Here is a 17,842-nt window from a genome sequence, read left to right as displayed (position 1 = left end):
AAAGCCTTGCATTTGATATGTACAGTATTTTTCCAACAGGGTGTATTTTCTTTTTTCGGACTCAAGGATTGCCCGGACCTTGATTGATCAACTATAACCTAATGGATATTGAGACCTGAATCTCCAAACCCTTGCCACTTCACTTGTAGGTGGTTGGAGGGATCTATACCGCGAGCGATCTATCCTGAGACTACTTCGCTCTGGCAGGGCCGGGGGGGTACTTCGGTCCTGTGGCTCAGTTAACTAACACCATAATCTTCTACTTGCTGTAGTGGCGGATCAGTGGTATCCGATGGCCTTATGTTTGCTTCTGTGGATCAAGCTCTTCAGGATGTACCCGATGACATGCCGGGATTATCAGGAGATGTGGCATGAGGGACCGGGGGTAATGGGAGCAATGATGAAACGATTGAACCCCCCGTCGTCGAATGCACGCTAGCAGCGGCGGCGGTGGAGGAGGTTGAGGCGAAATCATTATGGGGGAATGGTCCTAAAACCACCAGACGAGCCAGAACGGGCAAAGGCGCAAGAGGCCATGGTGGTGTGTGTGTGGGGGGGGGGGGGGGGGGGGGTTTAATCCCCACTACTACTATTGCGGGACGACATAAAAGTGATGTTTCAAATAAAGTGAAGACGGATGCCAATTTTAGTCCTCTGTGAAAATGGGTGGCTTCGAAAAGGGAAGTCAAGGCTATTGTTTCGAGACTCTTCAATCCTGATCGCATGACCTCTGATTCACTGATGAGGGATGAGAATGGCCACAAACCTTCTCCTGCGGCGGCCTCAAATGGTTTGCCAGTAGCTTTCAGTCTGCATTGTGAATCTGAGGCGAACGGCGAAGAATTGGCTGAGACGAGGATTACATCAGTCCCCGGAACTTCAGGTACAAGAAAGGATAGCACGTCAAACCCTGAAGTATGTCACTTGGAGCACTAGGAGTCAGACATACCCACTCTAACTACTATCCTAAAGGCGCTGTCTCTTCAAAGAACTTAGGCTCGGGAATATTACAGTCAAGCAAAAGCGGATAGTCCCGACATCAAGGCGGCGCTTACTGAAGTTACCTGTTGTACTGCTCGATTTTCCCGGCCTTCCGGTGTTGCAGGGCAATCCATATGACTTCAGTCTCTTTCCATCCGAGTCTAAGGACTGGAGTAGTGAATAGGGCCTAGCTATTAGACATTTGTGACACAATCCCGTGCTCCTACCCATAGCTCAGGGCCTACACACATAGCCTAGGGGATAGGTTCGGTAGCCTTGAGGATAACTTGCCCTATAGTAAGGGTATTTCATGGAGCTGAATTCAGGCCTGGTAGGCCTTAAACGGGAAAGCATGTTTATTGAATGTATAATAGACTGAAGTCAAGGGTGGAATGTACTGCTCGATTTTCCCGGCCTTCCGGTGTTGCAGGGCAATCCATATGACTTCAGTCTCTTTCCATCCGAGTCTAAGGACTGGAGTAGTGAATAGGGCCTAGCTATTAGACATTTGTGACACAATCCCGTGCTCCTACCCATAGCTCAGGGCCTACACACATAGCCTAGGGGATAGGTTCGGTAGCCTTGAGGATAACTTGCCCTATAGTAAGGGTATTTCATGGAGCTGAATTCAGGCCTGGTAGGCCTTAAACGGGAAAGCATGTTTATTGAATGTATAATAGACTGAAGTCAAGGGTGGAATGTACTGCTCGATTTTCCCGGCCTTCCGGTGTTGCAGGGCAGTCTATGTGACTTCAGTCTCTTTCCATTCAAGTCTAAGGGTTAGAGTAGTGTATAGAGCCTATTTATTAGGCACTTCAACATGACCCTGTGTTCTTCCCCATAGATCAGGGTTTGCATACATATCCTAGGGGATAGATTTGTTAGCATTAGGGGTAATATGTTCTGTAGTAAGGGTATCTAATGGAGCTGTGCTGCATTCAGGCCTGGTAGGCCTTAAATGGGAGAGACTCCATCTTTCCTCCTGCTCTAGCAGCTTGGGAAGTTTCTAGGTCATAGGCAGTGTTTTAGTTAGGAGGTGTTATTCGCTTGGAGAGAACCGGTTCAGGCCGGCCCTTATCGAAGGATTGTATTCTCCTTCATGCTGAAGACACTACAACAGGCCGGCCGGCTGGGAACGTGTCCTTGGCACGGGGAGGTACAGGAATTTGGTGGGCGGCAGGTTTCGAGCTGGAAATTTCCATGAGAGAATGCACATCTATATTAGTGAAAGTCTGAGGCAGAGACTGGCACTTGCTTCTAGACCATAGGCGGCATCTGGCCGTTAGCAGTAAAGCTACTACTTATTCCAGGGAAGACAGATGATGAACCTGAATCTAAAGAGGAGAGATCAGCTGATGAGGAGGAGGTTCCAGTGACTCGGAGGAAAAAGAGAAGGGAGTAAATCTGTGACTGCAGAGGTGTGACTTCCAGGCGAAGCCAAGGCGCAGACGGAAAGGGAACCTAGATGACCTTTGAGTATATAACCAGGTGACGTTAACCCTTTACTATTAGAGTATACAACTTGACCTTTTACTTTCCTTGCAGGTTGTCTATATATATAATGTATTACTATTAGAGTATACAACTTGACCTTTTACTTTTCTTTGTAGGTCGTGTGCTATGATGCAATGTTATGTGACTGCGTATGTAATGACTAATAAAGTGTCCCGATTGTAATGAACCAACATGTGCTGCGTGTTCTTGTATGAGAGGATGGCCTATTCTTCTAGTCAGTTGTAGTTTGATCTGTACAGAGGACGATCCTGGACAGGTAAGTGGTAACTGAACAAGGGAGAAGGGAGCTCCTCAAACTGGAGAACAGGTTGTGCTCAACTAACAGTCCTTGTGTGATCTGATACATAGTGGTACCGATTCCCCTGTTGCATGTCGTGGTAACCATAGGATGAGCACGTGTGAGGCTGCTGTCTAGGCAGGAGTACCTGGGTCCGTCTGGGACCGCGAGGACTTTGTAGCTGCCGCCGAGGTAGGAGTATCTGGGTCCGTCTGGGACCGCGAGAACTTTGCAGGCTGCCGCCTGGGTAGGAGTATCTGGGTCCGTCTGGGACCGCGAGGACTTTGTAGCTGCCGCCGAGGTAGGAGTATCTGGGTCCGTCTGGGACCGCGAGAACTTTGCAGGCTGCCGCCTGGGTAGGAGTATCTGGGTCCGTCTGGGACCGCGAGGACTTTGGAGCTGCCGCCGAGGTAGGAGTATCTGGGTCTGTCTGGGACCGCGAGGACTTTGTAGCTGCCGCCGAGGTAGGAGTATCTGGGTCCGTCTGGGACCGCGAGAGCTTTGCAGGCTGCCGCCTGGGTAGGAGTATCTGGGTCCGTCTGGGACCGCGAGAACTTTGCAGGCTGCCGTCTGGGCAGGAGTACCTGGGTCCGTCTGGGACCGCGAGGACTTTGAGTGTCGCTGCCGAATGGGTAGGAGATTCTGGGTCTAACAAAGGCCGCGAGACTTTGAGTGTCGCTGCCGAATGGGTAGGAGGTTCTGGGTCTAACAAAGGCCGCGAGACTTTGAGTGTCGCTGCCGAATGGGTAGGAGGTTCTGGGTCTAACAAGGGCCGCGAGACTGTGGGTGTCACTGCCGAATGGGTAGGAGATTTTGGGTCTGAGATTGCGAGGCTGTGAGGCCTCCATATATAATTATAATAGGAATTCCCTGTCCTTAGGTGGTACGCATATATGTGGTTATTTAGGTGTAAAAAGGCCCTAGGGAGGGGGTAACGTTCTGGTTTGGGTTAAAAAGGCTCTGTGGAGCAGGTTCTATCAGGAGGAAAAACCCAAGCAGAACATTTGGCGTCACGAACAGTTTACGTATTCTGTGTGCGTTGTGTGGTCCCGTGTTTGCTTCTAGTGTGTGCGTGACTTTGTTTGTATGTTCTTTGTGATATACTGCTGTGTCTAGCCTTTCTTCTTCTTTCTTTTCTTTCTCTTCTTCTCTCTCTTTTTTTTTTTTTTTTGCAATCTGTTCTTAACATTGTACATATGCTTTTAAGTTGCCCATTGATATTCCCGGCTGGGATACAATGCCTTGTGAAGCCCTAGCCCGGGAGTGGGCTGAGTAATTGGAGACAGACTTTTGAACATCACTTGATTTATTTGAATGGGGGCAGACGGTATGATGTGCTGGCTCGTGCAGTGAGCTCATTGTGCTGCTTTAGAATTGGTATGTGTATATTTCAGCGTGTCTTCTGAAGGGTGCTTGTAAATAGCTTGCTACGTGAGGCAGAGAGGGCTGGATCCCTTTCCAGTGTTAGTTAAGGAATGCATATCTACTGTTTTCAGTTGTAAAGTGCATGTAAGATCTCAAACCGTGGCTCTGAAACGTGGGACTCCCTTGAAATTCCAGTCTCCGTAGTTGCAAGGAAGGGTGTTATTCAGCAGGTGATTGATGGCATCTTGGAGAGAGACAGCGGTGTTATTTTCATGTGTTGGTTACCATGCATTACACATGTGGGCATTTGCAATGAGAACGTAGTAAGTTGAACACAGAGCTGGTTGATGCCCAGTTTGCTAATATATCTTTGACGTCACAATTAAACGTGTACCAGGCTGTGAAGTTGTTCACTTTTCCATGCCAGAATGATTCAGGTGTGATAAGTGTTACAGAGAATGCTGGCAGGCTATGAGCTACGCAGGCGGTTTTAATTAATTCCTCTAGGGAGTTTTCTCAGCCTGCATGGAATGTGCATAAAAGTAAACAGACTAATGTTGTAAGCTTCTCGATCACCGGTTGCGGACATAAATTACACTTGACTCTGTATGATATATTTTGCTTTACAAGATGATTGCAACAATGTGATTTTGGATGTGCACAGCTGATTCTGTACAATAAGTCTGATATGTGGTCTCTTCATTAACATGTACATTTATTTCCTAAGGTGCTTCTAGAGCAATGTGCCCTTTTTAGTCACAGGAAAGTGCAGGGAATTAATAGGTCCCTTTTATTTCAGATGCTGGGCACATATTGTGCTTTTGCGCCCCAACAAATACTGAACAAAGCTGGGTTAGAGGCTATGTGATTTACCTATGGGAGAGCATTTTCAGTTTAAGACATGTGCAGTCTTGTTTGAGGTAAGCAGGAGTTACAGCTATTTTTCCTCTCAGACCTGTAAAATAGCTGTTCTGGCAGTGGGTCATTTGACAGCGTCTTTCAGATTGCTGTTTGGGAGACTTGCATTGAGATCGTCCAGCAACGCTGGGCAGAGCTCAGGCTTTCTGTGAAGTCCGGGAAGGAATTCCTACGGGAGGGGTCATCTCATCTCAGCTCCTCTCCTCCGTGGGTAGGGACGGCTTCCTGGGCATAACTGTCTGGGAGGCTTGCACAGGCGCAGGCCCCCCCCCCCATGAGCAGAGTCGCAGACAGTCCAAGTGAGTTGGCAGGCGTGCAATTCTCTCCAACCTTGAAGGCGGAGTAGTCCCTGCTTGTTATCTTTGGCAAGAGGCCATTTAGAGTCCGCGGAGATTTGAGAAGGGGGGCTGAACCTGTGAGGGGTGCAGTGAGAGAAGTCTGAGAAGGAGACTGCCCCAGCCCTTCTTGCTGTGTATTGAAACAGAGGGATTTTATCAAGACTTTAGAGGCTAAAGTGTTAGTGGTATTATTACCCGATTCCCCAGAGCTGGAGGAGACCTATATAGACAGAAATTAAAATATTGTACTTTTGAAAATGTTCTTTGCAAGAAAAGTGATTCTTGTTTCTTTTCCAGATTCGCCCAGTTCTCCGCGTGTGAGTGGGACTCCCTTCTCCCGTGTGAGTGGGGCCCTCCCTCTCCCCTCCCCTCCCCCCTTCCCTTCCCTCCCCCCCCAAGCCTGGAGTAATACGAGACGGTGGCGGCTGATGCCGGTGGCTATCCAGACTGCATGGGGTCCTCCCTTATCAAGAAGATACAGCTGCTGATGTGTACCGGAGAGCATGATGGCCTGCTTCTTTCCAAGCGACATGGGATCGTCGAAGTATGGAACTTTTTCCTTCACGTGCGGCCAACGTTGTTTGCATGAAGGCGGTGTGTTTTTTCATGCTGCAGGACTGTTTTTTTTTTTTTAGGGATGGACATGAATAGAGACGCTCTGCAGCACTCTGAGTAGATACTTTTTTTGAGTTAGTGAACGGTGATAACTTGTGGCTATTGCTACTATATCTGAGTTTGACAGTGGAGTCTCCACTTTAATCATTAGAAGCATTAGGTGCGTTCAACAGCTTGCTTGATTTATTTTCTGTATCCATTCCACATGTATCCGGATGTCTATGAGCTATTTCTAGCTGCTCCTGTAGTTGTGGCTACTACATGTGTTTGGAGAATGCGAACTTTATTTGCTCTACAGTGATTATCACATACCTTTGATGAGTTTTTTGCTGCTTTTCAAGTCATGCTTTGTTTTGAGCTATGTATTTTTGTGTAGCAGCTTCACAATATGAGTTGCTGTTTCGACATGTGCTTTTTAGTAGTTGTGACTTTTAATTTAGTTGCTTTCAACTGCGATATGCAGTACTTTCATGATCATTTTGCTTTTCACTTATGTAATACAGTTGCTATTTGCTAGATTTTGTTTTTGACATATGCGAATGGTGATGATCAAGGGTCATGGGGTGCAAAGTAGTGAATCAGCCTCTTGTGGTCTGACACTCTATGGTGACCCTCAACCACCACCATTCTGTACTGACCTAAGTGTGTTCTGCCTTTTAGTGAAATAGTCTTTCCAAGAATAGAAGGTATGGTATGATGAGGTGCAGTCTTGTGGGTGGTGGTGCACACATGTGCTCAATGATGTATACTGAGGGATTTAGCGTATAATGTTATTTAGGTTAGGTGAATTATGATTTCGACCTATTGGCTTTGACGTGGTCTAATGTGATTCTGCCTTTTGACTCTACCTTGCTTCAAATTTCTCTGTGGGTGTAAAGTTGTGTGGATGAGAATTATTGGTGTTTCTGCTTTGGCAGTCTATAATGCCAAATCTATTTAGAAAATGGCCTGCTGGATGGTCAAATCTATTAATCATACTTCTACAGTCTTATCCGACTTACTATTAGACGCCCAGGGTGAACGTAGAGCCATTTTGCAAAATAGAGCAGCCATTGATTATCTTTTGCTTAAACATGGACACGATTGTTAGGTATTCTGATTATTATCGGCATTTTGATTTCTATCTGTTGCTTTATTCACGTGTATTCCTTCAATGCTTCAATTCTGCACACTTGGTACTAGACATAGATCAGTTCGTTTTTTTTTATAATAGACTGAAGTCAAGGGTGGAATGTACTGCTCGATTTTCCCGGCCTTCCGGTGTTGCAGGGCAATCCATATGACTTCAGTCTCTTTCCATCCGAGTCTAAGGACTGGAGTAGTGAATAGGGCCTAGCTATTAGACATTTGTGACACAATCCCGTGCTCCTACCCATAGCTCAGGGCCTACACACATAGCCTAGGGGATAGGTTCGGTAGCCTTGAGGATAACTTGCCCTATAGTAAGGGTATTTCATGGAGCTGAATTCAGGCCTGGTAGGCCTTAAACGGGAAAGCATGTTTATTGAATGTATAATAGACTGAAGTCAAGGGTGGAATGTACTGCTCGATTTTCCCGGCCTTCCGGTGTTGCAGGGCAATCCATATGACTTCAGTCTCTTTCCATCCGAGTCTAAGGACTGGAGTAGTGAATAGGGCCTAGCTATTAGACATTTGTGACACAATCCCGTGCTCCTACCCATAGCTCAGGGCCTACACACATAGCCTAGGGGATAGGTTCGGTAGCCTTGAGGATAACTTGCCCTATAGTAAGGGTATTTCATGGAGCTGAATTCAGGCCTGGTAGGCCTTAAACGGGAAAGCATGTTTATTGAATGTATAATAGACTGAAGTCAAGGGTGGAATGTACTGCTCGATTTTCCCGGCCTTCCGGTGTTGCAGGGCAGTCTATGTGACTTCAGTCTCTTTCCATTCAAGTCTAAGGGTTAGAGTAGTGTATAGAGCCTATTTATTAGGCACTTCAACATGACCCTGTGTTCTTCCCCATAGATCAGGGTTTGCATACATATCCTAGGGGATAGATTTGTTAGCATTAGGGGTAATATGTTCTGTAGTAAGGGTATCTAATGGAGCTGTGCTGCATTCAGGCCTGGTAGGCCTTAAATGGGAGAGACTCCATCTTTCCTCCTGCTCTAGCAGCTTGGGAAGTTTCTAGGTCATAGGCAGTGTTTTAGTTAGGAGGTGTTATTCGCTTGGAGAGAACCGGTTCAGGCCGGCCCTTATCGAAGGATTGTATTCTCCTTCATGCTGAAGACACTACAACAGGCCGGCCGGCTGGGAACGTGTCCTTGGCACGGGGAGGTACAGGAATTTGGTGGGCGGCAGGTTTCGAGCTGGAAATTTCCATGAGAGAATGCACATCTATATTAGTGAAAGTCTGAGGCAGAGACTGGCACTTGCTTCTAGACCATAGGCGGCATCTGGCCGTTAGCAGTAAAGCTACTACTTATTCCAGGGAAGACAGATGATGAACCTGAATCTAAAGAGGAGAGATCAGCTGATGAGGAGGAGGTTCCAGTGACTCGGAGGAAAAAGAGAAGGGAGTAAATCTGTGACTGCAGAGGTGTGACTTCCAGGCGAAGCCAAGGCGCAGACGGAAAGGGAACCTAGATGACCTTTGAGTATATAACCAGGTGACGTTAACCCTTTACTATTAGAGTATACAACTTGACCTTTTACTTTCCTTGCAGGTTGTCTATATATATAATGTATTACTATTAGAGTATACAACTTGACCTTTTACTTTTCTTTGTAGGTCGTGTGCTATGATGCAATGTTATGTGACTGCGTATGTAATGACTAATAAAGTGTCCCGATTGTAATGAACCAACATGTGCTGCGTGTTCTTGTATGAGAGGATGGCCTATTCTTCTAGTCAGTTGTAGTTTGATCTGTACAGAGGACGATCCTGGACAGGTAAGTGGTAACTGAACAAGGGAGAAGGGAGCTCCTCAAACTGGAGAACAGGTTGTGCTCAACTAACAGTCCTTGTGTGATCTGATACATAGTGGTACCGATTCCCCTGTTGCATGTCGTGGTAACCATAGGATGAGCACGTGTGAGGCTGCTGTCTAGGCAGGAGTACCTGGGTCCGTCTGGGACCGCGAGGACTTTGTAGCTGCCGCCGAGGTAGGAGTATCTGGGTCCGTCTGGGACCGCGAGAACTTTGCAGGCTGCCGCCTGGGTAGGAGTATCTGGGTCCGTCTGGGACCGCGAGGACTTTGTAGCTGCCGCCGAGGTAGGAGTATCTGGGTCCGTCTGGGACCGCGAGAACTTTGCAGGCTGCCGCCTGGGTAGGAGTATCTGGGTCCGTCTGGGACCGCGAGGACTTTGGAGCTGCCGCCGAGGTAGGAGTATCTGGGTCTGTCTGGGACCGCGAGGACTTTGTAGCTGCCGCCGAGGTAGGAGTATCTGGGTCCGTCTGGGACCGCGAGAGCTTTGCAGGCTGCCGCCTGGGTAGGAGTATCTGGGTCCGTCTGGGACCGCGAGAACTTTGCAGGCTGCCGTCTGGGCAGGAGTACCTGGGTCCGTCTGGGACCGCGAGGACTTTGAGTGTCGCTGCCGAATGGGTAGGAGATTCTGGGTCTAACAAAGGCCGCGAGACTTTGAGTGTCGCTGCCGAATGGGTAGGAGGTTCTGGGTCTAACAAAGGCCGCGAGACTTTGAGTGTCGCTGCCGAATGGGTAGGAGGTTCTGGGTCTAACAAGGGCCGCGAGACTGTGGGTGTCACTGCCGAATGGGTAGGAGATTTTGGGTCTGAGATTGCGAGGCTGTGAGGCCTCCATATATAATTATAATAGGAATTCCCTGTCCTTAGGTGGTACGCATATATGTGGTTATTTAGGTGTAAAAAGGCCCTAGGGAGGGGGTAACGTTCTGGTTTGGGTTAAAAAGGCTCTGTGGAGCAGGTTCTATCAGGAGGAAAAACCCAAGCAGAACACCTGTACAGTTGACTGTTTACTGACATTACGGAATTAAAGGAACGGGTGGTGCTAGTTGAAAAAACTAATACACAAACGGTTGGGGTTGCGAAAGCATGCAAAACTCAGATGGCTTTCTTGCAATCCAAGGTTGAGGATCTTGGGAACTGCCAACGCACCACAATCGACGTATTTTCGGCATACCAGAGGGGAGAGAGGGGTCGGGTCCATGAGAGTATATCGTTAGTTTGCTTCAAAAAGCATTTCCTGATCTCTCAGATTGGGAAATGGACTCCCAAGTTCAACGGGCGCATCGTATACCCTTTACTACTCCACGAGGGAATCGTGACAAACCACCTCGACCACGTCCCATTGTGATTTTTTTAGGTAACTTCTTGCTGCGCCCAGCAATTTATACTAAGGCGTGCCCTTCATCTCCTGTCAAATAGGACACTGACTATTTTTGTTCATTCTCTAAGCAATTAATTTGTTATTTACGACACATGTCCTCACAGTCTCAATGTGGCTCTTTAAATGAGCATCGACGCATTTCAGTGGCTGCTAATGTTAGACCTCCATCTTCAGGACATGAGACAATATCTCCCAAATCTAAATACAAATCTTTTCTATAATCCTAGTATCCTTCTCTGTGGTGGGCAGGTATAGCCGTACATAAAAAAATCACGGGGATTCAAACACACTCCCATCTTAATTGGGGGCGTTTCTCACCCCGTATGATCATGGATTTGAGATTGAGGACATGTGTTGTAAATATCAAATTAATTGCTTAGAGAATGAGTTTAGACAAATGATCTATGTCCGATGATTTGGCCTCTTTTTGACAAGGAAGAACTTTCTTGCAGGTTCTCTCAACATTGCACTGAATTGTTTGGTGTTCCTTGTTATGTATCATGTTTTTATTCTGATGGAATGTTTTTAACATTGTATGAAATATTTTCTATGTGTGACCACATGTTTGGTTATTTTTAATAAAACATTTGTACTTACATTTTTTGAGCACTTGGCCCTTTGATGGTGGTGGTGTTATATTCTGGTGATACGTCTATTTAGTTGGTTGTTAGATATATGATGTTCTAAGTTACCCAAAGGGGATTATTCTCGGACTGAGGTCTACTTGGTGCCCTACTCCTTTGGTGGTTAAAGGGGCCCCTGTCATTGTATTTGAGATTAATGGATTGAACTCAAGGTTACTGGGTATGCCGACGATATTGCAGTCTGCTCTACTAATCCGGCCGAAGCCATTACACACATTGTATTCGGGATTTATAGAGGACACTGTGACCCTACGGGTATCTTGGTGCTTGAACACGTGAAATCAGTTATCCTAGAGTGTGGTGATGATTACAGGGATAAAGACTATAAACTACACCCTGGGAAAGAGCCAGGTCTTCAGCTTCTTTCTAAATGGCAGCAGGCCATCTATCTTGCATCCAGCTCAGTCGGGTTTTCGTTTCTCTTACAGTACTGAAGGGGCGTTGGTAGAAGTGACTGAGGCGATTCGAGAATGCCTTGATACCGGCGGGAGAGCAGCCTTAGTGCTGCTCGACCTGTCGGCTGCATTTGATACGGTGCCCCATTCTTTATTGCTTAACTGACTTGCGGAGATTGGAGTCTCTGGATCAGCCTGGGGTTGGATTAAGTCCTTTTTGGAGGGCCGGTTCAGCAAGTATGGCTTCCTCCAGCTGCATCTTCACCTCGGTTGGTCTCCACGGGGGTGCCACAGGGATCATCTCTTAGCCCCCTTTTGTTTAACATCTGACTTCTCTAGTCACATTGGCGGAGGATTTGGGGGATAAGGTGATCGCATATGCCGATGACACCCAGCTACCATTTACCTGGAATAAAAATGAGGAAGCTGTGGCATCTGTTCAGTTCTGCCTGTCTTCTGTATTCAAGTGGCTTGCGAATGCCCAATTAAAATGTAATGAAGATCAGTCACATACTTTTGTACGGTAATTTCTCCCCTGGTTTTAGAGATACGATTTGGCCATCTGAGTTCCCGCCTCCATCGTCCAGCAGCTGCGTGGCTAAGAACCTCGGAGTGTGTTTTGAAGATAATCTCTCTTTTGCAACTCAAGTAAAGAGACTCGCGGGATGCTGTTTTGGCCTCCTTAGAGTCCTGAGAAGTTTTCTACCATTCCTTCCTCAGGTGGCGAAAGAGTCAGTGGTCCGTGCGCTCATTCTCTCCCGCCTGGACTATGCCAATGCGCTGTATGTGGGGATCCCGGCATATTCCCTTAACAAACTTCAAGTGGTGCAGAATGCGGCTGCTCACCTTCTGGGAGAGATTCCCTTAAGGAATAGCGTGCGAGGTTATCTACGCTCTCTCCACTGGCTTCCTATGGGGGGCTCGGGTGAAGTTTAAATCTCTCACTATTGCCCACCGTGCTCTTCATGGTCTGGGGCCACTCTATTTGCAAAAACGGCTCTCCTTTTATGTCCCAGTGAGGCTACTGCGTTCCTCCGCTCTTAGGTTGGCAAAGGATCCTAGCTTCTACCGGCACCGATTAGGTGGTGGTTCCCTCGACGTTCTGGCGGCCCGGGCTTGGAATGTCCTACCACTGGAGCTTCGCTGTGTGGAAGATCCAGTGGCTTTTAAAAAATTGTTAAAAACGTATCTTTATGTCTGAGTTCTGGTTATGCTTTCAGTTTCTCTATGCTCGCGCCGGGACACTCCTTGGAGTAGCTGTGCGAGTTAGAAGACTAATTAACATAACACATCTGTCTGAGCTCGACTGGGAGTTTGTTCCAGGCCGAAGCTTCTGCAATGCTAAAAGCTCTTCTGCCAGATCTAACTCTACTAAACCTGGGTACTCTCACCAATTTGGCTGAGGAGGAGGTAAGATTACGTGGGGGAGCATACCATTCAAATCTGCTCTGTAAAGGCTTGGGCCCAATCCCATGTAGAGCCTTAAAAACTATGCACATTGATTTGAATTTTACCTTCTGCACAACTGGGAGCAAATGGAGCTTGGCCAAGGCCTGAGATGACGACTGGCGAGGTCTCATTAGTGCCGGCTTGGCTGCCATTGACTGGATTCTCAGGAGTTTCCCCATCAAATATTTAGGAAACTCCAGCAGCAAGGCATTACAATAATCCAGTCGGCTAAGGATAATACTCCTTACTATTAGCAGCCTAGTCTGTTTAGGGAGTAATGGGAGAATCCTTCGTAGCACTCAGAGCGAAGCAACTACTGACTGTCTGGTTTACTTGGGACTCCAGGCTCAGATTGCAATCAAAGCTGATTCCTAGATTGCGTATACTACCTTTGCCGAGGTCAGAGGGGCTGTCACCTTTGGCGAGCCTGGCTAAGAGTACCTCGTGGTTAACCTTATCAAATGCAGCCCGCATTCGAAGAACATCCAGTACGGTTACCAAGGCAGTCTCTGTCCCATGTCCTGGGCGAAAGCCAAACTGCACATCCTCCAATTTATCGTTAGCTTCGAGAAACAGAGTTTTCTCTGCTGACCAGTTTTTCTATAATCTTCACTGGGTAGGGCAGCAATGAAATAGGCCTATAATTCTTAGGACAGGCTGGATCTAATGAAGCTTTTTTCAGGATAGGTGTAATTAGCGCTTTTTTCCAGCATGCTGGCACCGTTCTACACTCAAGAGATTGCTTACAGATCAGCCTGAGTGCCGGAAGAAGCTCTGCTCCGAAAGCTTTCCATAATTTATGAGGTAGCGGGTCCAACGGGGAACCTGAGGGCATCTGTAGCCAGGTTAATGATATTACATTAAATTACGATCCTCTTTTGCAAAGTGTTGCAGCCGAATTGCGTAGCTGGCATTGCGTAGCTGGCATTGACTACCACTAAGTATTTATGGGAGGTGTAACGTTATAAGAATGAGTATCAGCCCTAAATTCCTATACTGGTTTCTCTCTATACCATTACGCGTCCCTTAGCCCTTTTTAAATAAATTGAACAGTGTTATAGGTACTTTCATATGGGCGTATAAACGGGCTCTCAAATTTATGAGATTATAATGTGCACAGGGAGATTTTAAGCTCCCAGATTTTCAGTTCTATTTTTGGGCTTCTTTTGTCAGTCAGCTCCAGGGTCTGCTCTGCGGACTGGATGCCGGCCCAACATTGATACCGTATCAGCTTGCTTGTGGCCAAATAGTGGGGTTTGTATTGTATAAAACCGCTGACCCCAATTACTTCAAGCTGGAAACATTTAAGGTAATTATGGACATAAACCAGATTTGGCTTGAAATCTGTAAGAAATATTCTTTCCCGGCACAGCATCAATACACTGTGCTAGGGGCAATCCAATGATGACCAACATATTCCAGGATCGTACTGGCAATCTAAGGGCATCCCCCGACTCGGCCAACTTTATGATGGACAGGGGTTTCCTTCTTTTATTGCACTTAAGGACGAATTTGGACTTTCACAAAAAACATTCTTTAAATACCTACAGGCAAGGGATTATTTTATACGAGGCATGAAGTTATTAACATTGCCAAACTCTTCGAAAAGACTAATTGGAATATATACACGCATCGGTCGGGGGGTAATTGGCTCAGGCTACCGATGATTGCTTACAAATCGCGGCTGAATTCAGACGGATCCTCAAGGTTGAAATAACTGCCGAGGACATTTGGGAGAGCATGCAAGTACTTGATCAAGAGGTAACATCAGGTCATTTAAAGTTGCAACAGCATCGGGCTGTATACATGCTCTACTACACTCCAGCGGTTAGATCTAAGTGGGCTTCTGGTAATCTGGAAAAATCATACTGTCCGAAACGTCAGCTGCATGCGGCAGACCTTGGACATATGTTTATTGATTGTCCTAAACTCGACATATTCTGGAGGAGGGTCACCAGTATTCAGTCCACTCCTGGGCCCTAATTATCAGCTCACTGCAAAATAATTTTTGGGAGGATCAGAAGGGGGTTGCTAGTAACTGAAATTTCCTGGCAACTATTATTATTTTGTGTGCTCATTTATGTATTGCTAGAGCTTGGGTAGATTATATCAGTCCTATTGTTAATGAATTATGGGTCCTACTTAGACAGGTTCATGAAATGGAACTTGCTTTGGCCAAAACTAGAGGACCGCGTTCTTGGTTGAAATTTAATCGGATTTAGACTGACCTGTTATGGGAGCAATGAGGCGTTATCAACCCATGATGGTGTTTTATTTTCTCTTATGTCTTTTACTCTTAGCTTTAAAGGTTTAAGATTTTCATTTTTATTCCCTTTTTAGGTCTCGCGAGCCAAAGGCTCGAAGAGACATTTTATATCTGGGCTTTTCAAAGTGCTGCCGTGGCCTAAAGCTACAGTGCACGTGAACGTGCACGCGCGCAGCGCCATGTGTCTTTCCTCCGTAGCGATCGTAATCACGATCACTTTCACTTTCGAGGGCTCCTCTGTTGCTGGCATTCCCCCCTCCCTTCTCGTTACTCACTGCCCCTTAGTCTGCGCTTAGATGTATAACCCCAACCAGCAAGCCTCGCCCGTGTGCTTACATAACCATATCTGGCTCACGGGCTTAAAAGCATGCTTCGGTCCCCTCTTTGCCGAGTGATACCTAATCCTCCACTAATGCGGACAGGCAATTGCGCCTTACATATTGTAATCACTTATTCTTCCATTAGATTAAAACATCTTTTCCCTTTTTGGATCTAATACAGTGTGTGCTCGGTAAAGTGATGTATACAACACATCTTGTTATGTGACCAAATCTCGGTGACATTTTGAGGAGCCAAACACGTATCTTTAAAGTTTGTCTATCTAAATCCGGCCCGTTTATCTGTCAGCGGCAACACAGAAGCCCTGCTTTGAGCATTTTACAAGACTTAATTGTCTTGCGGGTTAATAGGCTTGAGTTTCTCGTTGACAGGTTTAAATCTTACAAATGCGAAGTTGCACTCCATTCGAGAGAAAGGCCTTTTATAAGCTTTTGCAACTCACTCGAGAATATGGCCCTCCTCTGTTCAACACTTGGAAATAACGCAGTATTCCATTTTTGGCACTATACTGAGTAAGAAATACATGTTACCTGGCTTCCAGTCCTTTATTATTTATCCTTTAATTTTTATCCTTTACCCTGCCAGTTGCCTCATATGGCACAACCTTTACGACCGGAAGTTAACGGAGCACTTTACGTACGCACCAGTTCCAAAAATGTCAGCTCACTGTGCTAACATTTACAACAAGGACATTTGTTTTATATTCAGCGCGACTGCTCTGTGCACTAATATCAAGGAGTGTTTCATTTTACTTTGCAATTCGGGGTGCACAGTTGGGAGCGTTTCAGTATCTACGCATGCTAACGGGGGCACCGATTTGCTGTTATCTATTTTATAGTTGTAGCACAAACACCCACGGAAGGTATTAGAGCTCCTCACATAAGCTCCAGTTCCGAAGCGGCAACTCGCCGCGCTTACATTTTACAACGAGGACATCTGACGGCATTAGGTTTGCTCTCTGGCTCACTTGCTGAAAACCATGAATCCAACAAACGGCTCTTACCCTCTCTTTCCTCGATCTGTACCCCTGTGAAATGGATCCAAAAAAGAAACACAGACTTTGGCTGCAAATGTTGTCTTTTTCTGAGATGTTTTCTATTCCAAAGTGGAGACTCGGAATAGAGAGGAGAAAAAAAAATGGTTCAAAACACGAAAATTGGCCAGATTGGTTTTATTCACAACCAAAAACATTAGCACTACTTTGCAAAGTTCTTTGAACAGTATTCACTTTTCCTGCTCTGCTGCTGCCCTCCACCCCTCTCTCTTTCTGTTATCCCTCTCTTTCTGTCTCGCTCCTCTTCACTAGTTGAAAACTATGACTCCTACCCCCTCTTTCCTCTCCTTCATTTGTTGCGATGTGAAATGTATACAAAAAACAACACTTAGGCTGCAAATGTCGTCTTTGTCAGATATTTTTCTATTTGAAAGTGCAACCTCAGCACGCAGAGAAAAAAAAAGGTTTAAAATACGAAAAACACTAAATAAAGCAAGACAGAGTGGTGGCAAAGAGGGCAGGTTGGTTTTATTCACAAACTCACACTAGTGCCACTTATAAGAGTTTTTCTAGTGAAGTGCTGCTTTGGTTTTCTCGTCTTTCTTTGAACAACATTAATTTCCCCGGTGGGAAAGTGCACTATTTCTGGAAGTACCACCGTACCTTGTTGATGTGTACAGTGGAAAACGTTTACGGTGGCTCGTCTTTGGTCCAATCGCAATAAAACCAACCGATCGCATGGATTAATCTTTCTCAACACAGTGTAGGGTCCCCCTTCTAAATATGATAATCTCAACCCCTCACCATATGCATCTCCCACCTCCCTACAGGGTTCCGTCTGCTCGGCGGCTCACAGCCATTCTCATTCATATTCTCTCTCTCTCTCTCTCTCTCTCTCTCTCTCCCCCTCCCTCCCTCCCTCCCTCCCTCCCTCCTCTCTCTCTCTCCCCCTCCCTCCCTCCCTCCTCTCTCTCTCTCCCCCTCTCTTTCTCTCTCTCTCTCCTCTCTCCTCTCTCTCCTCTCTCTCTCTCTCTCTCTCCCTCCCTCTCTCTCTCTCTATCTCTCCCCCTCGCTCTCTCTCTCTCTCTCTCCCCCTCGCTCTCTCTCTCTCTCTCTCCCTCCTCTCTCTCTCACTCTCTTTCTCACTTTCTCTCTTTCTTTCTTTCTGTCTCGCTCCTGCTCACGTGCTAAAAACCATGGCTTCAACAAACAGCTCTTATCCTCTTTCCTTTATTTGTTCCCCTGTGAAATGGATCCAAAAAAGAAAGAAACACATTAGTTGCAAATGCCATATTTTTCTGACATATTTCTATTCCAACAAGCATTGGCATAGCCAACAGGTCTCGCTTTTGGGACCTTATAAGTATTTAGTTAAGCAGCACAATATCCTTGGTGCAACAACATCAACGGTTGCA

At 46.4% G+C, this 17,842-nt stretch overlaps 1 long non-coding RNA gene across 1 annotated transcript; it reads left to right on the top strand.

The window, feature by feature from the left end:
- Positions 1–1,081: 1,081 nt before the first annotated feature.
- On the top strand, positions 1,082–8,835 carry LOC146869471 (uncharacterized). The gene is made up of 2 exons (XR_014959822.1): positions 1,082–2,469; positions 5,692–8,835. It is a non-coding gene; the product is annotated as an uncharacterized LOC146869471 (long non-coding RNA).
- The last annotated feature ends 9,007 nt before the right edge of the window (positions 8,836–17,842 follow it).

This window comes from Triturus cristatus, chromosome 1_1, assembly GCF_964204655.1.
Source record: "Triturus cristatus chromosome 1_1, aTriCri1.1, whole genome shotgun sequence".
NCBI classification, from domain to species: Eukaryota; Metazoa; Chordata; class Amphibia; order Caudata; family Salamandridae; genus Triturus; species Triturus cristatus.
This window is presented reverse-complemented; position numbering and strand designations above follow the sequence as displayed.